We start from the raw sequence: 24,113 nt of genomic DNA, 5'->3' as shown, positions 1-24,113 counted from the left end.
TAGAGGGTGTGCGGCCATGGCTTGTGCCAAACAGCTCAGTCATTGTCCATACGTTGTTCGATTTGAGAAGGAACAACGCATGAGATTTGTACTCACGCAAGGCATTGGAGGAGAACTTTGAAATGGGGGTGTACATAAACATAGTATCACGACTGGTGTAAGGTGAGGCCGTGACTAGCATGGAAGGATTAGACCATCATGTGATGCATGATGAGGAGGAAGGGCATGTCGGGGAGGGCAGTTCTGGTACAGAGGGACCTGAAGTGGACCCTACTGAGGTAGATGCAGGATGCATGGATGATGAAGTTGGTGTTAGCGAGGATGAAGAAGGTGCTGACAACGAGAACCTGGTGCTGGCGATTCAGTACTTTCATGGTGCTGGGCTGCTAGATTGTACCATCGTTGAGTATAACACCCTATCTAACTGGGGATACTAGAATAGCGACATCCAGGTGGGACAACGATTTCAGAACAGGGAGGAGGTCATCCACTTTATCAGCAACTATGCTGTAATCACAAGAAGGGACCACAAGTGCGCCCGATCTAACCCTACGGAGTATGAGGTCATGTGTATGAAGCACCCAAATTTTCCTTACTTCATACGAGCACATAAGGCAAAATACGAGAACTATTTTGTGCTGAGTAGACACACCACACATACGTGCAGCGAAGAGGCTATTAGGAATGTGAGCACGCCGTTGATGCAAGGTTCATAGCTCACTCCTCATCACCCTTGTTGGCACGAACATATGTTTGTCGCCAAAATCCATTATGAAGGAGGTGCAGACTAAGACGGGTATGCTGATCAATGACCACACCACATGGCGAGCGAAGTAGAAGGCGTTGAAGATGTTGTTTTGTTGTTTCGAAGAGTCTTACAACTATGCCCTGAGGCTGCTGCAGAAGATTGCAATGAAGAATCCAGGGACTCAATGGGCCATAGCGGATGAGCCGATCAGGCTGGTGGATGGGTCATACAGCAACACTGACCGATACCTCATTAGGTTTTTCTTGTCCTTTGCCCAATGCATCGAAGCTTTCAGACATTGCAAGCCGGTTGTATGTGTGGATGCCACATTTCTTAGTGGCAAGTATCATGGTAACATTATGACAGCGATGGCGGCGGATGCAACAATTAGATCATTCCTCTCGTGTTTCAATGGTTGAGATTGAGAACAATAATAGTTGGTGTGGTTCCTCACCTTGGTGAGAACACGTGTCGTTGGCAATAGGGAATGAGTTTGCATCATCTTAGACCACAACAAGGGCCTCTTGCATGCGTTGGACGTGCTGCATGACAGCACAAACTACTCCATTGCATGTCCTGATGTGGAGAGAAGATGGTGCATGCGACACTTGGGTGCGAACCTATACTCAAGGTATCACAACAAGGGTGTTGTAAAGAGGTTCAAAGGATTGTGCCTTCAGAACCAGCAGGAGAAGTTCAACGAGATATGATGAGAGTTAAATGAGACAACTCGCAAGATGATGGCAGAGCAGGAAGCACAGGAGGACCATCTGCGGACGCATATGGTGGAGGGCCAAACCATCATTAGCCGTTCACGTGTTACGTTTAGCCAATGGATAGCGAGAAAGCCGGCGCAGGGTTGGGTCCTAATCCATGACACTCAAGGTGCCAGGTTAGAACATAGCATTTCAATGATCGTATTTTACTCTTGGCTATGCAAATATCCCATCTAAAATTGTTTTCTCTCATGTTAGGTATACGATCATGACAACGAACATAGCGAAGGCATTCAACAATGTCCTAAATGGTGCACATGGCCTCCTGTTGTGTGCCATCATCGAGCTCATATTCTATAGAATGGCTAACTACTTTCGAGGCCATGGTATAGCTGTAATGGAGTGCAGCATGCTGTTTGCACCTAAGGTGGAGGAAATCATATCCAGAAGGAGGAATAAGGAACACTTTCATCGGACTAGGATCTACGATTGGGCCAACAATGAATTCGAGGTCATGTGTCACCACCGGTACACTTTAGGGTATAGCGCGGGGGACACCGTGCAACAATATCAAATTGGTCCTCATGAGGTGAAATGCACATGCAATAAACCAAAACTGTACCATATCTCGTGCTCCCATGTCTTTACCCCTTGTAGGGACATGGGCGGCAACGACGGATCACAATACGTATCACCCTACTTCACGGTTGATGCATTGAGGAGCACATGGCTTCCAAAGATGCGTTCCTTCAATATCAGAAGCAGCTACAAAGCGATCGAGGGGCCTAATTGGGTACCTTATCTCAGAGCACGACACACGGATCCTGAGAAGCCTAGAGCCACAAGGCTGCAAGGTGACATGGATGCAGCAGTTGCTGTTGATGGCCTACGTAAGCGCAAAATATGCAAACAATCTGGCCATGACAGGAGGACTAGTCCAACTCGGCGGTAAACTACCAGGCTATGATCGAACTGTATTGTATTAGAGTTGTTGCAATTTAGTTTGTTTTATGAAGTTAATTGCAGACATGGTTTGTATTGTAAATTTTTATTCACCTATTAATTGTTGTACCTATTTTCTAATAGCTGCTATCTTACGTTGTTTTTTTATTGAATCATGAGGCTTGAAATCATTGGCATGGCTCACGTTCATCTTCCCAAGCTTCTTCAGCTACGGCATGACGAGAACCACATGGTAAGGATTATTTTCATAAGGCAACAGGTACAACGATAATACATGATTTCCAATTGTCCTGATAACTTGGTACTTACTCAATAAATGTATTGGGTACCTTTGCAGTTGGTTCCGTTACGTTCTAGGAGTGTGCACAGGATTAAGGAGTTAGACCCTCGATTCCACGAGCCACTCGCACGGGCAAGACTACTACCGTTTGCTCTCATCATGGCCGGAGCTCCCATGGAGGGCGGTGGCAGGACTCCCCTCCCGCTGATTGAGGTGTCACTAGTCACAGGTCTCATCGATCGCTGGCGTTCTGAGATGCACGCGTTCCCCTTTCCTTGTGGAGAGATGACCATAACTTTGCGGGATGTGGCCATGTTGACCGGGCTACCGATCAAGGGAACCCTGTTAGTACTTTCGCGACCAGCAAAGGAGCAGTGGAAGAGTTATATTCAGGCTAGGTAATTATTTGTTATGTAATGCACTTCATATGTTCTAGTGTTATTCATGCTTCATTGAGTCTTTGCATCTTATAGGTTTGCTGTGCAATATGACATAAAGGATGTTAGGCTCTCCATGTCATGGATTCATGGGCTACCACAGTTCGGTCCAAGCCCACCGAATGCAGACGAGGCTACAATTATGCAGCATTATGAGGTGTACTTGTACATCATGCTGGGAGGCATCATGTTCTGCAACATGGCAAACGATTATGTACTTTCTCATATTTTATGGTTAGTGGGTCAGCACGTGTTCCATCCTTACGAGCCGACATCTTACAGTTGGGGATCTGCTGTGTTGGTTGCTACGTACAAAGGATTGTGTGCCGCAACCCAGCGGTCAAAGAAGATGGGCTCTATTTTAGGCTGCCTACACCTTTTACAGCTCTGGAGCTGGGAGTACCTCCCAGTTTGTCGACCGTGGGTGAGCAAGAGCTACTATCCAGTCTCCATCTCCGATGGCGTTGCAGATGACATGAGGCCTACGATGGGGTATCAGTGGATTCATGCCAGGCTGAGATGGACTCACTAGCAAGACCATGGTAACTACTCTCAGGTGATTAGTGACCTGGACGTCCTCAGTGCCGATCTCATGGAGTGGGATCCATGGCGTATGGAGTGAGTGGCCAAAATTGCGACTGGAGGCCTCATCGCATCCTCTTGTTTTCGTGACTTGGACTTATGGATGACCAGATGCTTCTTGCTGTACATGAACAATGTGGAAGTGTTTTTTTGTGAGTGTGTACAGAGGTAGTTCGGTCACCGACAGTTGGTACCAGTACCTCCCCCACGAGACGCTAGTCGGGCGAATGAGTAACTGTGTTATTGTACGTACCATTATTATGTTAGGTGATCTATGTTACGAAATTATAACTATTTATGTCATGTACAGGATGAGTGCATAGGGGAATGCAGGCACGCATGACTGGTCTGAGATTAATGAGGAGCACATAAACAGGTGGATGGAGTCAAGCGGAGTGGATGTCGTTGTTCCTGCGGGACAGTATGATGGTGGCATGTACTGGGAGTACCTTTTGTGGCACCGTTCCCGCACACGTGCCACCTTACTCAGTGAACTCGTACGGCCGGCCCCCAGACCCTTCCCCGAGGATCGTGCCCGTGTTCTTCATGTGGTGGTAAGTGATGTTGTACTTCTAACGACTTTCATTAGTTACACATCTGTATTACTGTCATGACCCTCATCAAATACAGACCGAAGCGAGGTACGAAATGCATACATAGGCGGAGCAAGAATGTGGGGAAGCAAGTGGGTCATCAATGCAGAGGGATCAGAACCCTCTCCGGGACTACATGAGGAGGAGAGGGTCTCGCTTGTTGTCCACGTTATGTGGTCTAGGTGGTTGTGCCTCGCGTTCAAGGGGTTACGACATACCAGCCATGGACCTGTCCCGTGCCTCCCATAGCAGGCGCTCATCCAGTACCCGTGAGGCACAATCATGGGAGGCACCTTTGTCTGCGGTCCATCATTTGCCATGTTCTTGTGCTGAAGTTGAGGAGTTCACAGAGGCTCCTGATCCTGAGCAGTGTACAATGGGTTCCCATCCCCCTCAGTGGACACAACCTCCTCAGACTACGCAGACACCTCCACTAGTAGTATCAACTCATCACGAGGATGTCATTGACTGCACGCAGCAGACGCCAACCTGGAGCGGCACACAAGATTTTGATTGGGCTACTGCATTGCAAGCAGACAGCTTCACCGAGCTACTAAGCGGCCCGTATCCCCAATATCTCGATGCACCTGGGGGTTCACAGTGGTACCAAAATGATGAGACTTCGGCAATCCAGACTCCATCGGAGCACGTACTACCAGCGTCCACACTTCCGCATGAGGATCCTACATCGTGGTACATGCAGGGATGAGTTAGCGGTTCTGAATACACGTTCGGTGGAGATGCAACACGACATGGTGATGATGATGATGAGCAGGGGCACACGTGGCAGGGGCCAGCGCAAGCCGCTGGGATGAGGGCCACACACCCACCAGACGCTTACACTCCTGGGGATTGCGTGCGGCGTCATCATCGTTAATGAGCCAATGCAGTTGTTCGGTGCACTTGCACTTGTTAATGACACATGTGTTATTCACTATATTGTGATATTGTGTACTCATCCCTACTATGCCTTATGCACTGTAGTGTTAAAGTAATTACATTTAATTTACATAATATTTGTCAAATAAGTATGACACATAACTTATTTATGAGTTACTTATTAAGCATTTGTATATATTAATTATGATATTTAATACCTATTTAATGTTTATTAAATAATCAACGATTCGTGCTTTGGTGCAGAGCAAAAACGTTGCAATCAAAGATCAATACATATATAGCGGGATATTCTAATACAGGCTATCCATGGACACCTACAACGATCAATATAGCACTAAATGTCTCCTTGCAGGTTGTGCATGGAGGGAAGGATGATCCCTTCAATGAGAGCAACCTAATCCAAGCTGTGTACAATTTGCATTGAAGACCACCCTATTCTGCGTTGACCGCTCCACTCCTACATGTAACAACCGACGACCTTTGGCCCTCTTGCACAAGCGCCACCAAATATGCCTCAGGGTGTGCGAACTAGCCGACCATCCTTTTGTGCTAGGTTTCTGTATGAGGCAAAGAAGGATGGCGATATTTCCCGACCAGTATGCATCCACATACAAGTTCATCATTTTCTATTTGGTCACCCTACTTATCTTATTTTCATTGATTCGAATGCTCCTCTTATGCGTTAGGCATGCCCAGAAGACGCGGAGATTATCAACAAAGAAATCTCACACTTCTTGGTGATGCATATGCTCTTCGGCGGGGATGTGATACCTGGTTTGCGTAGAAGACGACGAAGATCAGCGAACCTAAGGGGTACAAGAGCGCCCTCTACTATAGAGGAGAAGGTTCAAAGAACACTACAAGAGGACATTCACACACCACATCGACATAGTGTCCAACTAACAACAAAATACGACGTGCTCCTACCGTGATAGCTCAAGATGACGACGACGATGATTTCATGCCACCTCGACCCCTCCCTCCGAGGCCTCCATCTCTGGAGGACCGTGATGACCATGAAGATGATGTTAGATTTGCTTGTACCCGTCCTCACAACTTCCAACCACCACCTCAAAGACGACAACCATCTTACCCTAATAGCCTTGACTGGCACAACTGGCATTCTTTCGCTAATTTACGTCGTCACTTTCCACCGCCATCTTGAGATGATCAATGATACAAGGGTTAATGCTGTGCATATTCAAACATACCTAAGTGTTAAGGCTGCCCACCGCCTTAGAGACTACATGCTTTCTTTCTCACGCATTTGAAATGTGTAGTTAAATTAGCAAATAATTTCAAATTTTGTTGAAAGTTGGCAACTACATGAATTGACAACACACTGGTAAATAATTTTAAATTGTTGAAATTTGCTAATTACATGAAGTGCCAACACACTGGCATAAAATGACAGTTAAATTAGCAAATAATTTCAAATTTAGTTGAAAGTTGCCAATTACATGAAATAACACCATGCCAGTATCAAATGACAGAATCAAACTACAGCCGGCCATGACCATATTTGGCAATTACATAAAATAACAACACTCGCAAAAAAAAATTCAGGAAATAGGCATTTTCGGCACACCGTGTGCCGAATACAGGTGATTGTCGGCACATGGTGCCAAATACGGCACACCGCGTTGTTCCTCCTCAAATCGAGCAACGTATGGACAATGACCGAGCTGTTTGGCACAAGACGTGGCCGCACACCCTCTAGGATAACATTATAGGACTGCTGGTTCACACGCAAAAGGCTTATAACATGTGATTTTAAGCCATCTAAATCAATAGGCAGCTCAACCGTACTCTCTACATGCTGGCAGTTTTGAATTTATACGAGTCTCCCATGCAAAACAGCGGGACGTTCTCCATAATAAATATAGATAGTCATAGCGTCTCTGCTAAACAAACGTAAATGGGCAAATAACTACTTAGATGTATGTACGATAAATAGCTAATTATGCCCCATACATTACCATAACTCTGGTTATCATGCCTATCGTAGGATCAAAATCGCGGTTACAATGTGGTAGATTCTATTATGAGATCATAGTTACTATTACGAGATCATAAATTATGCAAATACTATACGTACTCTAATTTATCAACTTAATACCATTTAACCAATGTATTCGAACGGAATAAACACTCTACTTACTCTAATTACATTTTCTAATCTAAATATTAATTACATACATAATCTACATACTTACTATTACGGAAGGCAGTCCTCTCCTCGTGCTGCTGCTCGGCCTGGCTGCTGCTGCACTACTCCTGCTCGTGCTCGACTGCTGTTGCACTACACCTGCTCGCGCTCGACTGTTGCTTCAAGTGCTTCTCGCGCTCAACTACTGCTCTGCTCGCGCTCGACTGCTGCTTCAAGTGTAGCATGACCCATTTTATAGCAGCCCGAAGATGCCTTGCATGCGAGCTGGTCAGCCGGCCGACCGAATAAAGGAATAAAGTGAAAAGTAAAGCGAAAGGAATAAAGTGAAAAGGTAAAGCGCAACGTGACGTGACGTGACAGCTGATGGTGTACAAAAAAGGTTATTTCGGCACACCATATGCTGAATACGCACTGTTACCTGCATTCGGCAAACAGTGTGCCGAAAATGCCTTTTTCGGTACACCGTGTACCAAAAATGGATTTTCGGTACACCGTGTGCCGAATACGGATGCTAAATTCGTGAATACAGATACAAGTTGTCTATTTCAATAAATACGCTCACATATATTGTCTAATTTTGTATTTTTGCCTTCAAAGCTATTGAATCAAGGAGCCAACAAATATGCATCTGCACAACTACAGGCTGTCGATACAACCCATGTCCAGTACACAGTACTGTACATTTTGGGGCACTTTCAATATAATACTGCTATGTGCTAGGCTGCTAGGTACTTGAGTAGTCCACAAATTCAAGTTCTACACTCATAGTCTAAAATAAAATATGGTGGTAGAGAAATCAACATGTATGAGCTAGATGTGTTCTGTTATGAGCATCCCCATGCATAGTCAAGGAAAGAGTATATAGGTCCGAGAGTGTGCATATTATATGCAAAGGCTAAGCGTTTCCTACACTCATACCAATGACTGTCCGTACCGTGTTCCAGCTTGCAAGCCAAAACATTTGCTCTGCTTGACTCTGAGAGTGTGTATATTATAGCCAAAGGCCAAGCGTGGGAGCACAAAACATCTGAAGAAATCCAAAACTGTACTATGATCCTATACTGATGCGTTGAAGTTGCAAGGACTGCTATAACATGTTGTAGAAAAATAAAAAGGAACAAGAAAAGGACTAGAATTGGTCACTGGGTCACTCCTAGTTATGGTTTGGGTCAAGGAAAATTCAGCTACAACTCTACTTGTTCGCCAACCTGGATCATCATGTGGTTAATTCTTGCATGGGAAGGTGAGAGTGAGCCCTCGTGCTCTCGATTCAGCAAAAACATTATACTGCAGTAATATCAAATTGTTTTTATTATTTGGTTTTTAAGCTATTGCATCATATAGTTTCTCTTCAGCCAAGTTAAATATAAGAAGCAAAAAAACATGCTTTCAGTAAGATTAGGATTATATTATCTAAAAGTAAATGAATTTTTTTTACCTATGTACATGCAGTTTTTTTGGTCCAACGAATATTCATTATGCGAGACTATTGTGAATTGTGATCAGTTCCGTACTATCTTCGGATTTTATGAAATCGCGAAACTGTCCAAGATCAGATGCAGTGAGGAATGTACACATGAATGTAGAGTTGCAGCACGCACCCTAGCGAGGAGCTAGGCCATACCAACATGGTCTGTAAGAAGAGTTGAGCTTATAAAATTTAACTTTCATTTATATTTATTTGTACTGTACTATTATAGTTAGCTCGATACTATTTTACTACCATCACATCTCATACCATATCACGAGCCAAACACCAGCTAGTATCATCTGGTTAATTCCACCAAACCAATAGCCTGCTAGGATCATCTCATTACAGAAAATTAGGACCATACGATCCTATCCCTACGCGTGCTATGAGCAAAATACTACTAAATTAACATTAGGAACAATGTGCATATAGACAACAGTAGCACCAATCGCCAATGGCACATGTTGGAGGCCTGCACCTAGCACCTGTGACCAATCCGCATAGTAAACAAAATTAAAAAATAGGGGTTGGGAGGCATGGAGAATTTTGCATTTCAGAGTAAAATTATCGCACTTGTGCGTGGTGTAGCTTGGGGAGCGAGTACAATTGTTCTGCTTGATTCGGGGAGTGAGTACATTTGATGCATCCTTGAGAACAAGTCATCTGCTTGAGTTCAGGACAACTGTGTTACCAAGCGATGCTTGTTGATCTTGCGAGGACCGCAACAAATATTACAACAGGTTGCCGAAGAATGGAAAGGACACTGCTGTTATGCCCGCTCGACCTACCACAGGCTTGAATTGATCCTTGGGTGCATAGGAGAACAAAACTCATGATTCAACGAAATCTGAACTGACACTACAGAATATTGTTATCTTAAACTTAGTTTTGATTGACAGGCAGTCTTTCGCTCTCCAACTACCGCCTTTGTTCAGTGTCTCTTCAGCTGAGTGCGACATATGGAGCGAAACAAACTTGCTTTCAATAAAACTCAGATTATCATTTTATCTAAATATATGAAATTGAAAACAAATTGTCTCTTTTTAGACATTGGAAAAATGACCTATATACATTCAGCTGCAGTGTTGTTGCTCCATGGCCTACTCATTTTTGAGACTATTGCACTAAAGTTTTTAAATGTTTTCTCCATCAGTTTGTCTTGTGGAACTCAGGTTGCATGTGTGATGACGTTAGTTATGTACATATTTTACATTAAATATATTGGATATATTATCGTTACTTTATCATAAATGCTACTTGGAGTTTAACGTTAACCTCATTTTGCGACATATTGTATTTTGTATCTGATTGTTTAAAAAATACAGGAATTTGAGAGAAATCGACAGAAGAAAGTGTTGAGTTAATCTAGTTGCTTTCGGTTAGGAATCATAGTCCTAAACAAAGTAGGTTAAGATTTTCTAGTTAATGTAAGAGTCAAGTGTGTATCTTAGTCTGATCATGGTAAGTCCAATCGCATGTATATAAGTAGGGCAAAGGGGTCTATGTTTGGAACCAACCAAGAGAAAATGAAAAATATAAATAAAGAAAGAGGTGGTTCGATACGTACCTCTGGCCAAAGTGCAATTTGATTGAGTTCTAACTTACGCGAGTTTTGCACGATCTGCAACGTATACGTGACATCAGCAAGAGTTGACAACTTGTTGTGTCTTCCCATTTTTGCCATATTCGCAAGTGCAACTTGAGTCCATTCTGCATGTCAAGGCCCTAGTTGAAGAACCAACAATTGGTACTAGAGCCTAGGTGGGTCAAGTGCTGGTCGACGATGAAGCTAATGCAGCAAAGAAAGGCATCATCAAGTCAATATGTGCCTCAATCCTGATTTAATACCCAATGCTAAGTGAACGAACTACAACATATGGGCCATCAATATGGACATAATTCACTAGGGGTATGGTCAGTGATTGAAGGTAGAGACAAAAAAAATGACAAGGGTCAAGGCACCATGGTGACCATCTTTCAAGCTATACCGGATGATGTGATGATGGCTATTGAAGACAAGGATACGATAAAGGAAGCTTGTGAAGTGATCAGAGAGATGCGGATTGGCGAAGATCATGTCAAGAAGGCATGCGCACAGGAGCTGAAATGGCAACCGAACCAGTTGTGCATGGAGAACTCAGAGACAATAAAAAAATACCCCATGAAGCTCACCTCACTAGTGGGTAAGATCTGGTAGTTTGACATAAAGCTAGATGACCGCGATGTTGTCGATAAGCTGTTCGGTTCAGTTCCAGATTGGTTTCTCCACATTATTCAAACAATCAAATAGTTGAGCAACATCACAGGAATATCTGTCTTGGAGGAAATTGGTTGTCTTAAGACCTTTGACGAAGGGCTCAAGGTATGGCGACACTCAAAGGATGGAGGAGAGTAGCTTCTCCTCACCAAAGCTGGGTGGGAACTAAGGAACAAGAAGAAAAAAAAGAGACAAGGACTCCAACAATGCCACTAGAGGAGGGTATAACTGAAGAGGTCATGGACGAGAGCACCAACAGGGCGGAGGCCGAGGGGATGGAAAACATGTCAATGATGAAAGAAAGCCACCTGACTTCAGCCTGTCCAAAGTCAAGTGCTTCAATTGCAATAATTATGGACACTTTGCTAAACAGTGTCCCAAACCAAACAGCAGAGAAAGAGCCAATTTTGTCGCAAAACAGAATTATGAGAACCAGCACTGTTGATGGTAGAAATTTGTGAGCTCCTCCACATAGTACTGGCATCAAATGAGGAAGCATTCCTACACGAAAAAAGGTGGTGTCGAAGCTCGATGACACTCAAAACAAGGCATGCTACCTTGATACGGGCACAAGTAACCATATGATTGACTACATAGATGTTGGGGGTCGTTGTTAAGGACCCCCGATGGTCCCTTGGCTCAGCTAGCCCATGCTAATGGGCTCACGCCACCCGAAGGCCGCTTTCTGACTTCCGGGCTTTCGAGTAACCACCTCCTTGAGCCATGACTCCTGAAGCCTCCATCTCCCAGAGCCATGCCTCCCGAAGCCTCCATCTCTCGAAGCCACGCTTCCCCCCAGAGCCCCCATCTTCGGGGCTCGGGCAGGCTTCCCAAAGGCTATGGGGTAAGCCACCGGGCCTCAAGAAAGATCTGCCAGAAGAGGAATGCCGGTCATCCTTTGCCTGCAAGGAAATGACCGGCATTAAGTACATAAGCTAGTGGGCGTCGTCCTGACACCCCAGTACAATGGAGGTTATCCTGACACCCCTGACAGTGCGGCGCCAGGACGCAATTTGCGATCGGCTCACCCCTCTTGGAACAAGCACCACAATAGTTACCATGGTAGATATTTATCTTCTATGTAGGGTAAAAAGTAGTTATCTAGGATAAGGCAATGTAACTCGGCCAGATCCTGCATATCTTACACATAGCAGTAACTTGTACGCTAAGCTACGCACAACCCTATAAATAAGGGGTCGTGGTCATCTGAGGAGGGGGAAGAAAAAACATACATGACACATAGGGGCACAAACACAAAGTCACTCTATGATACTCCCCTTAAATCGATCCATTTTTCTACTATCAATACATTTGTGGCGTTCCTTCCTCTCAAACTTCGTCTCCAAGCTTGAGTCTCCTCCTTAGAAGAAACTCTCGCCGTACTTACTTAGGCAAGACGATTTCTTGCACCAACAGCGCGCCGCCCATGGGGACTCGAACACAGAAGTGCTAAGAGAGGTAGGATGCAACCCAAGAAGAAGACCACCAAGGCCGTAGTGACGGCAGCCGACCCCCCGGCCATGCCTGTGCAACAGTCCAGACGACCAGGCGTAGGCCGCGCCGATGATGACCCCCAACTAGGGGGAACGAGGGCCTTACAACCACCGTCGACTCAGCCATGACCATAGTTGTGGCCAGCACCAAGGAGATCCCTACCCCAGAGACCCAGCAGCAATAGTAGCAGCAGGGCAAGGTCCCCGCTGCACCCCTAGGGGCCGTGACCAATGCCACCGCCAAAAACACCATTCCACCTGAGCGTCAATCACGCCTGGTTGCACTCCTAACCCATATGGAGGAACTACAAATGTCCCTACAGGTAGAGCAATAGGCTACCCGCACAACCACCACCGCCCCCCATGACAACTGGTGCTGTTCCGATCCAAGCTCTACGGCCCGATGAACTCTTCGACGCCAGGGCCCTGTACGTTTGGCCTCTGGAGACCCAGAGCTGATGTTGCAAGGATCCCCTGCAAGACTACGACTCTCCTTGCAGGCCGACCTACAGAGGACGCCCTTCTTGGAGGGCTTTCGAACCCCAAAGCTACCTAAATTCAAGGTCGATTCAAACTCTGATGAGTTTATCCGGTCCTACGCCCTCACCATAGAAGCTAGCGGGGGCGGACTGGCCACCATGGCTAAATGCTTTCCTCTTTCCTTGGAAATGGTGGCCATACGCTGGTTCTGGGCACTGGACCCTGGCGCTATTCACGCCTGGTCTCAACTCTAAGACCTATTCTGCAACAACTTCTAGGGCACCTTCATCGATCCACTAACCTCTAGAAGCCTGTTCACTATCAGACAGGAGCAGATCAAAACCCTTCGGGATTACTTCCGAAGGTTCTCCCAGACCAAGGCCTAGATTAGGGGCATATCAGACTCTTTGGTCATCGATACCGCAACCCAGGGCCTGGCCGAAGGCCCCCTATACGATCGGCTGAACTGACGTCTCATACGCACGGTGGAAGTCCTCATGAGAAAATTCGAGGAATATGCATGTGCAGAGGAGGAAAAACTCCACTAAAGGCGCTCGCGAGCTACCAAGACTTCCCGTGTCAACCCAGAGAAGTCACACTCGCAGGCAGGATAGTCACACGCCCCCTCTCCCCCAGCGAAGAGGGGCTTCAAGGAGGCTCATACCTCCGGGTCCCAAAGGGGGTGGCAGCGGCAACGCCAAAACATCAACAACATCAGCCCCAGCCGTGGGGCTCCAAACCAAAACCACCCCAAGGGAAATGGCCGAGGACGCCTCGAAAGCATCCTGGAGCAAGGTCGTGCTCCGAACTGGTGTTCCGAGGAGGAATCCTGGTGCACTCTACACGGCGTGTGATGAGGACACAACACCGACAACTGTCGGACCCTCACTACCTTTCTAGAAGAATACCTCGGGAGGCAGGCAACCTTTGCCTCAACCGAGGGGGCCACCAAGGAGCGGTCCGAAGATCGTAGGCTACCGGCTAGCCGGCGGGTTGATCATCTGGCCTTGCAGAACCCTCCGCAGCTAGCCCTACCTTCTTCGTACCGATCATCTATAGAGCGATACCACGACGAAGGGGCACAAACCCCTCCAGGGAGCTCTGGCTATGCTTCAAAACGGTAGCAGCAAGACTACGCACAGGAGGTGCACCGCATCGGAGCAACCAGCATCCATCGATAGGCCCACGAATGGACCAACGCCCCCATGACATTCACCATCGATGACTCTGTGGGGTGAAATTTCTCCACTCCGATGCCCTGGTCATCTTAGCCAATATCGCCAAAGTCGAGGTCCGGAGAATACTGGTCGACGAAGGTAGCTCGGCAGACCTCCTATTCATACATGCCTTCGACTAGCTCTGAATCCTATGGAGCTGGCTCTCACTAGGCCACAAACCCCTCCAGGGGTTCAATGGGGCCCTCTTGATGCCCTAGGCCAGATAGAACATCCAATCATCTTCGACGAAGGCCCCGCGGCAAGGATAGAAGTAATCACCTTCGACGTTGTGGACGTGCCTTATGCCTACAGTGCCATTTCGAGACGAGGAACCCTGAACAAATTTGGAGCCATGCCCAATCACAATTACCTCTACTTGAAGATGTCTAGACCCCAGGACTGATAGCCATCCATGGCAACCAAGACCTGGCTAGGCACATCGAATACGGGCACCCTGCTCCACTGCCTGGTTGCCACATCCATGCAGTAACCCAAGAGGGCTCCAAGGACCCTCCGTCGGCATATCCCAAGCACCATGGCCCCCCAAGGCTACAACCAGAGGGAGACATAAAGCGTGTGCCCATACATCCAGACCAACCTGACTAAGCCTTCCAAATAGGGGCAGACCTCACCTCTGAGCAGGAAGCCCAGCTTTTGGCCGTCCTACAAGGTAACCTTGACACATTCACATGGTCCCCGCAGGACCTCCCATGAGTCAACTACTGCATTATCGAACACTCTCTCTAGGTTGACCTGAAGGCCTGCCCATACGCCAGGGGCTTCGCATACTCTCCTAGAGTGGGCAGAGGCCACAAAAGAGGAGGTCCAGAAGCTACTAAAGGCTTGTGTTATCCGAGAGATAATCCACTCCGATTGGCTCTACAACACCGTCCTGGTCAAGAAACACAGCGGAAAGTGTCGTATGTACAAGGATTTCACATTGCTAAACAAAGTGTGCCCTCGGGACCCGTACCCTCTTCCTCGCATCGACCAGCTAGTAGATTCTAACATCGGCTGCGAGCTGCTAAGCTTCCTAGATGCCTACTCCAGGTTCCACCAGGTGTGGATGGCGATAAAGGATGAGAGCAAGATCAGCTTCATTACCCCTTCGGTGCATACTGTTACGTCTAGATGCCTTTCGGTCTTCGAAATTCTAGGGCCACCTTCTCTAGCCTAGTGCACAAGGTACTACAACAGCAATTGGATGTAATGTCGAAGCCTACGTGGACAATATCGTGGTAAAAAGCTGGCTCAAAACCAACCATGTCGCTGTCCTACAAGAAACATTTGATACCCTCCGGGCTACAGGCATACTGCTGAACCCAGAGAAGTGCATATTCGGCGCCAAGGCGGGAAAGATGATGGGATGTCTCATCTCCTGGAGAGGCATCGAGGCCAACCCTGGCAAGATTCGTGCCATCGCACATCTTGGGGGAGCAGAACCGCCCTCCACGAGCCAAAACCACAAGACACTACGCGTCCCATGTCTGCCTGACAAGGCATAATCGAGCCTTTCTCACAGGGCGCATTCAATGCACCTTGTCACTAGCATCATCAAATGGACAGTTCAGATCAAGTGGGTCGAATCTTCCTAGGCAAGCCAAGCGATATTAGGGACCATGAGCCATCAACAGCAAGCCAGGGACCGCCGGAGGTCCTACTCCGAAAGAACCGTGTGATCGACCACTCCGCTAGCCTCCCTCACGAGGGACTACTGTGGGCGTCATTGTTAAGGACCCTCGACGACCCCTTGGCTCAGCTAGCCCATGCCCATGGGCCCACACCTCCTGAAGGCTGCTTTTTGACTTCCGAGCTTCGGAGTAACCACCTCTTGGAATCATGACTCTCGAAGCCTCCATCTCCCGGAGCCATGCCTCCTGAAGCCTCCATCTCTTGTAGCCATGCCTCCCAAAGCCTCCATCTCTCGAAGCCACATCTCCTCCCGGAGCTCTCGTCTTCGGGGCTTAGGCAAGCTTCCCAAAGGCTACAGGGTAAACCATCAGGCCTAAAGAAAATCTGCCAGAAGAGGAATGCTGGTCATCCTTTACCTACAAGGAAGTGACCAGCATTAAGTACCTAGGCTAGTGGTCGTCGTCCTGACACCCCAGTACAATAGAGGTTATCCTGACACCTCTGACACCGCAGCGCCGGGCCGCAATTAGCGACCGGCTCACCCCTCTAGGAACAGGCACCATAATAGTTACCATGGTAGATATTTATCTTCTATGTAGGGTAAAAAGTAGTTATCCAGGATAAGACTATGTAACTCAGCCAGATCCTGGATATTTTGCACATAGCGGTAACTTGTACGCTAAGCTACGCATAGCCCTATAAATAAGGGGCCATTGTCATCTGAGGAGGGGGAAGAAAAAACATACAAGACACAGAGGGGCACAAACACAAAGTCACGTTGTGATACTCCTCTCAAACCGATTCATTTTTCTACTATCAATACATTTGTGGTGTTCCTTCCTCTCAAACTTCGTCTCCAAGTTTGAGTCTCCTCCTTAGAAGAAACTCTCGCCATACTTGTTGGGGCAAGACGATCTCTTGCACCAAAAATAGAGAACATTACTGAGGTCGACATATCTATCAAAAGGTAGGTCAAATTTGGAGACGGTAAGACTGTGGAGATACACATAAGGGACTCAGTGTTGTTCGAGGTTTTCACCAGTGAACACCAGATATTCACAAACATCTACTACATCTTGAAACTTAAAATTAATATAATTAGTCTCGGCCGTATGGATGAGAACGATATTAAGACTATGGTCAAAGGAGTGACATCAATTATGAAGAGAACACGCAGGATGTTGGCAAAGGTAAGGAGATTGAGAAACTGCTTGTATGTGTTACACATCGATCAAGCTGTCCTAGAGTGCCTCTTTGGCTAGAAGCACTGAAGAGGTGTGACATTGGCATACAAGGTACATGCATGTAAATTTCTATGCCCTTGAGGATTTGGCCACAAGAAGATGGTGCATGGTATGCCCATGATTGAGCATGTGGACTACATCTGCGATGGTTGTTTGATAGGCAAGCAACATTGAAACCCATTTCAAGCCGTGGCACAATACCGAGTAGAGCCACCACTGAAACTATGGCATGGTGATTTATGTGGGCCTATCTATCTTGCCACGCATGAAGGAAAATGCTATTTCCTACTGTTGGTGGATGACTCACAAGGTATATATGGTTGACTCTACTGCACACTAAAAATGAAGCTTTTGAGGCATTTTAAAGGATCAAAGCTACAACAGAGATGGAGAAGAATATCAGGCTGAGAGCTTTGTGTACCGACAATAGTGGAGAGTTCACCAAGACTTCATTCACATATTATTGTGAGTTGTTGGGAGTTAAGAGTTACCTCACGACACCTTTCTCTCCCCAACAGAATGGGGTAGTTGAAAGCAAAAATCAAATGGTGGTTAGCATGGCAAGGAGTCTGCTGAAAAGAAAGGGAGTCCTAGGTGAATTTTGTGGAGAAGCAGTATCAACTACCATCTGTCTCCTCAATAGAGCACCAACGAAGAGCATCATAAAAAAAAACTCCCTACGAAGCCTACTATGGCAACAAGCCAAGTCTCGGTCACCTTCATGCCTTGAGGTGTATTGCACATGTGAAGGTGGTGACGTTGCACCTCTCCAAACTAGCAAATCAAAGCAAGCCAATGGTGTTCTTTGGATATGATCCAAGTACAAAGTGCTACTAGATGTTTGAGCCTATGACATGAAAAGTTGTGATGACTCATGATGCAATGTTTGGGGAGGAGAAACAGTGGGAGTGGAGCGGATATCCAATGACAGAGGCATGACAAGATGGTTATGTGTTTATGGTGCATTATCCTCATGAAGATGTACCTAACACAGAGACACATGGAGATGTACTCGCCTCCTATGTAGCATTCGTCTATCATGCCAGATACGCCAAATACGCCCGAGACAAGCATGGGGTCCAAATCCCTTGTCTCATCTTCACCATGCACTCCTCAACTACATTTGGTGCATCGGTGTTGCATGGATCTCCGCTACCTATGGCACCCGAAGAAAGCTCATCAGAAGGACCATGATGGAACCATGACATCCAAAGTTTGTATGATGCCATGTCCCCAATAGCACTCGGATATTCAGGACTTTGTTTTCTCGGTGAGGAGAAGCCTGCAAATTTTGAAGAAGCTAAAGGAGAGTTGGCATGGAGAAAGGCTATGGAGGAGGAGATGTTCTCCATCCAAAAATATTGGAGCATGAATGGAAGCTCATTCCATTGCCCGATGGCCACAAACCAAAAGGTTTGAAGTGGGTGTTCAAGCTAAAAAAAAAGATACTCAGGGCATAATTGTGAAGCACAAGGCGAGGCTAGTAGCAAAGGGGTATGTTCAATGAAAAGGTGTTGATTATGATGAGGTGTTCGCCCCTATCTCTCGATTAGAGACAGTGCACCTGCTCATTGCAATCATGGCACATGAAGGGTGGGAGGTTCATTAAATGGATTTCAAATCAGCCTTCCTAAACGGTGACTTGGAAGAAGAGGTCTACATTGTGCAACCTCTGAGATTTGAGGAGAAAGGATAAAAATACAAGGTGTTAAGATTGCACAAAGCTTTGTATGGTATGCGTTAAGCCCCAAGAGCTTGGAATTTAAAGTTAGACAAGTCCTTGGTGACACTCAATTTCAAAAGATGCCCATTGGAGCATGAGGTGTACAAAATAAGCCAAGAAAAAGGGAACTTGATTGTTGGAGTTTATGTGGATGACTTTATAATCACCAGAGGATATGCCGAAGATATCAACAACTTTAAATGAAGAAATTATTTAGCATGAGCAACCTTGGGTTACTCAGCTACTTGGGAACTGAAGTTCATCAAAGCTCCAGAAAAATCAAGCTCAACTAGACCAAATATGCAACAAATGTATTGGAAAAATGCGGCAAGAAAGATTGCAATCCAATACAAATTTTGAAGGAATCCCGCTTGAAGTTAAGTAAATAAAGCATAAGCCCTCATGTTGATAAGACCCTATACTGAAGTATAGTCGATAGCTTGAGATACCTGCTACACACACGTCCAGACTTAGCTTTCTCAATTGTTATGTTGAACAGATATATGGAGAAGCCCACAACAAGGCATATAACTAACATGAAGCACATACTGTGGTATGTGAAAGGAACTCTAAACTTCGATGGTGTCTAAAAAAAGAAGGAAGGAGGCTAGCTGGTTGGTTACTCTGATAGTGATCTAGCTGGTGATACCGATGACAGGAAAAGCACTTCAGGTATGGTGTTTTTCCTTGGGTCGAACCCCATTAGTTGTTGTTCACAAAAGTAGAAGGTAGTCGCTCTTTCTTCTTGTGAAGCATAATACATCACAGGTTTTCGCCGACATGTCAAGGGGTGTGGCTAGGATGATTATTGATAGATGTGTTAACTATAGAAGTGAAGAAAGTGACCCTAAAGATCGATAATCAGTCAGAAATTTCCACGAGCAAAAATCTAGTCCACCATGAAAATAGTAAACACATTGAGATGCGGTTCAACTACATTACAAAATGTGTTAAATCAGGGATGATACACGTGTGACATGTTTGCATAGAAGACCAACTTGTTGATATCCTAACCAAGCCCCTTGGATGATTAAAGTTCATGGATATAAGAGAAAAGATCGGTGTACGTATCATTGGTAGATGACAAAAAGATTAAGGAGGATATTGTTGAGTTAATCTAGTTGCTTTTGGTTAGAAAATAGAGTCCTAAGTAAAGTAGGTTTAGGTTTTCTAGTGAAAATAGGAGTCAAATACGTATCCTAGTCTGATCATGATAAGTCCATCCTGCATGTATATAAGCAGGGCAAAGGGGTCTATTTTTGGAACCAACTAAGAGAAAACAAAAAACAAAAATAAATAAAGAGGAGGTGTGATATGTATCTCTAACCAAATTGCGATTGATCGAGTTCTAGCATACGTGAGTTTTGCATGAGTTGCAATGTATACGTGAGATCAGCGAGAGTTCATCAACTTGTTGTATCTTGTCGTTTTTTATGTATTTGCAAGTGCAGCTTGAGTCCATTCTGAACCTCAAGGCCCTGGGAGAAGAACCAACATCAAGACATCATGGAAGATTCACAGAAAAGAGAAAGAATTTCGGAGGACCAATAGCACAAGGCATTATAAGGGTCACGTGACCCAGCAGAGGAAGTTGTCTCATGGCAACTACCCCCATGCTGCGTGGCACCTTAACATGGCGAGGCCCACGGGACCCATCTTCTATTGGTCAGTTTGGCATGACTTACAGTTTTTGGAACCCTTCACACAGCATTGGCGGCGCGTTTCGATCCCCTTCTCTAATAAAGATCCTCTCCAGCACCTTATATATATAAAAGATCTGTGGCGCGAGGTGTTCCAGTTTTTCACAAGAAAAAAGCCACAATAGAATTAGAAATCTTGAGGGCATTATTCTCGGCGAAAACCAATGTGGTGCCGCGTAATAAAAAGTTTTGTCGTATATACATGCAATTGCAGAATTCTTAGTCCAGCTACTACTCGATTTGTGAGAGTATTGCATTCAAATTTTGCATCCATTTCTCCCTTATTTAATCTGATGGAAATCAGCTTTACATGTGTCAAATGTTCGCATTAGGTGACATATTTTTCTTTTGTTTTGGGAGATGATAAAACTGAGACTATCCGAGATCAGAATATCAGATGCAGTGAGGAAGCACATGCATATAAATCAGAGTAGTTCATGGTCTGCAGCATGATCCGCTGGAGAGAGTCACATGAACCTGCTCCAGTTGTACAGCAGAACAGCAAAGATGAAAACTCTAAAGTCATCAACAATTTCGCCTGCGATCAGACGGTGGTCTGTGGAATTCTGCTGCAGCGAAATAGCACAGGGTCTGGGCGATCAGTTTCTTGAAATCTTTGGTTGTCTTATTGATCTGCATTAGTCTTTTGAGTGTATCATGGATCAGAGCTCCAAGCTTTGATTAAAGCCTAATTGGCACAATGGGACCGAAATACTGAACTCCGCAGCAGAATGATATGGTGGGACGGCTCTGATGAGAGCTAGGCAGGCCTCTGCATTTGCTAGGATCGGCGTCCGGATCGAAAGCATGGGCGCCTGCATGCGGTCTTATAGTGGTCATGCTCCAAATTCTATAAGACTCTTCATTAAAAGATTCTTATAAAATCTTGACCAATATTATTGTTCTTTGATTCAACGACTATTATGTGTAACTAAGAGAAAAAAAAAAAGGAACACGTGACATACTTAACAGAGAGTTTTTCGGTGAGATTGAGTTTCATATAATTTCGCTCGTGCTCAGATGGCTCCGATGGCTCATGCACTAACAGGTGGCATGCTCCGATGGCTCATGAACTAACGTGTGGCTAAAGCCCCTCGCGGCCGCCTGGGGGCGTCCCGGACCTTGGGTTCTCAGCGGGCGTGCTGTATGCACGACGCACGACGGAAGCAAGCAGCCGAGCGATGGGTTTCGGATTCAGGCCTGTCAAGGCTGCCTGTTGGGACTCGGTTTGCATGTGCCAAATTGTCAGCAGCACCGCGCCACGTTAACTTTTTCCATCAAACCGTGAAACAGCAAGAGAACTCTGTTGCGACTGAGAACTGAATGCACATGAAAGCTGCCAGATACTGACGGTTGTACAAACTTTTAAATCACTTTCATACTGCCGTGTGGTAGCTCACCTAGTCCACAAAATCAAGTTTTGCACTCATTGTCTAGTCATGCAGTGCTGAGCCGGTGTGCAAATCAACAGATATATGTGGGGCAGTATATATAAACAGAGTCGCCAAAGACCAATGTTGCAAAAACAGTGTGCATGTGTTCTCCTGTGAGCAACCCACGGTGTCCCAAAGGATAAGGGTTGGGAGGCACAGAGAATTTTGCATTTGCAGGGGTCATGGCCCGAACGGGTGCATGTTGCAGCATATCAGTGAGACTGTGAAAGAATAGCTCTGCAACTGTCCGAATGTGGATAGATCTGAGCTAGCACAAGTCAACAATCGGGGTGGGGACTGTGTTACCCAGCACTCTCGTGCCGATGATGCAACATAATCTGAGATTGGGAATACAAAATGTTGTAATTTTTAACTTGGTTTGATGTTTTTGTACGCAAGATTCTGCAGAATTTCTTTAGTATTCAGTCTAGTTTAACATAAGGAGAAAATAACTCACTTTCGGTTAAACTAGGATTATCCATTTATCAAAACACTTATGGAAACAATCGACCTATATACATGCAGTCTTCATGGCCCAATTCAGTTTGCATGTGCCAACTGATCGTATCACGTGAACTCACTTTGTGTGGAACGGTGAAATAACTAAGTGAAATGCACCCACATGAATGCAGAGTTGTTCATACTCTGCAGGACTACCAGCAAGTTCATCCACAGCTAAGCCAAGCAGAGGAGGACCAATCCTGTACCATAATCCAATCTTTCGGTAGCATACTCCTGTATTGATAGTTTCACAAACTGAGTAGTCAGCTAATTAGTCATTGGACCAAGAACATTAGCCAAGCAGGGGACATGAGGAAACAAGCAAGTTCATCTGCATATAAGCCAATCAGAGCAGGACCAATCCTAGCAATGCGGATCGGCAGAGATGCTGTTAGAGAAGGATTAAATCTAGCCTGACCCAACTTCCCAAACTCCTACGTGCCGGATTACGAATAGTAACTGTGCCAGATGTGTAACACTGGCCGGTTAAGTTGATTCGTGATCTAGTTTCATGTCAACTAGGTTACAGTTGGTACACAATTGTTCACGCATTCACATGTAAAACTCTCTAATGTTGACATGTAATGGACATGTACAAAGCAAAACAACCGAACTAGAGGCGTCGCAATTGTATCCTCACTTACGGTTGCAAGGACTACAACATAACTAGTTGTAGAAAAATGGAAACGAATACATTAGGGGTTAGAGAATGCATGATTCACCGGCCTGTTTCCAGTTACGATTTGCGTCCGAGTCATTCAGCTTCTCCTTCGCCGGCTTGCATACCCAGGAACTTCGTTGGGGGCATTACAGATGGATCCCTGTCTGCCGGCGCAGACGTGCCGAGTTGGCCACCGGCAAGCTGCCAAACGGAGCTCCCATCCGTATTGCTCGAGTTGTCCCCAACTCGAGCTGCAGAGTAATTCTTACGAATGTACAACGGAGATTAATTCCGTGTGCTCTTGCCTCTTGGTGTGCAACAAAAAATTTAAGAGTCTTGCTCCAGTGGTCCTTATTTTAGAGAAGTGCAAAAAAAAAAACACAATGTAAAATTTGATATCAATGGTCAGGGATAAAGTTATACTGATGCTGTTAATGACTATTAGTTCGATTACCGATCCCGTCTATCTCCATCTTGCCTATACGCATGTGTCAATCCTTGTTTGCTTGTGTCAACGAATCAAATCACATCTGATTTAAAAAAGAAAATCCAAATAAATATTTCTTATCAGTGTCGCTCCATCATGATTTCACTGCTCGACGAAAGGGTAACTCTATCGTCACCAAAGATAATGTGCTGAGAAGGAAATGGGAGGGAGATCCTACATGTGCCTTGTGTAAATAGAACCAGTTCACCAGCTCTTCTTATGATGTAGTATGACCAAATATGTTTGCAGTATGGTAGTGGTAGCTACGTTTTTGGTGCACCATGTAAGCTGCTTGCATTAATCAAAATTTTGCTTGGGTGAAGACCTTTCACCTTTGTACCCAATGGCAAAGTTTCCACATTGCCCAGCATATGTGCTGAGAAAATAACGGTTAGATCTCCTACTGAAATCTTTTATTGTGCCTG

This window comes from Phragmites australis, chromosome 19 (genome assembly GCF_958298935.1).
Source record: "Phragmites australis chromosome 19, lpPhrAust1.1, whole genome shotgun sequence".
In the NCBI taxonomy this organism is placed as follows: Eukaryota; Viridiplantae; Streptophyta; class Magnoliopsida; order Poales; family Poaceae; genus Phragmites; species Phragmites australis.
The sequence above is the reverse complement of the archived record's forward strand: the minus strand, read 5'-3'. Positions refer to the sequence as shown.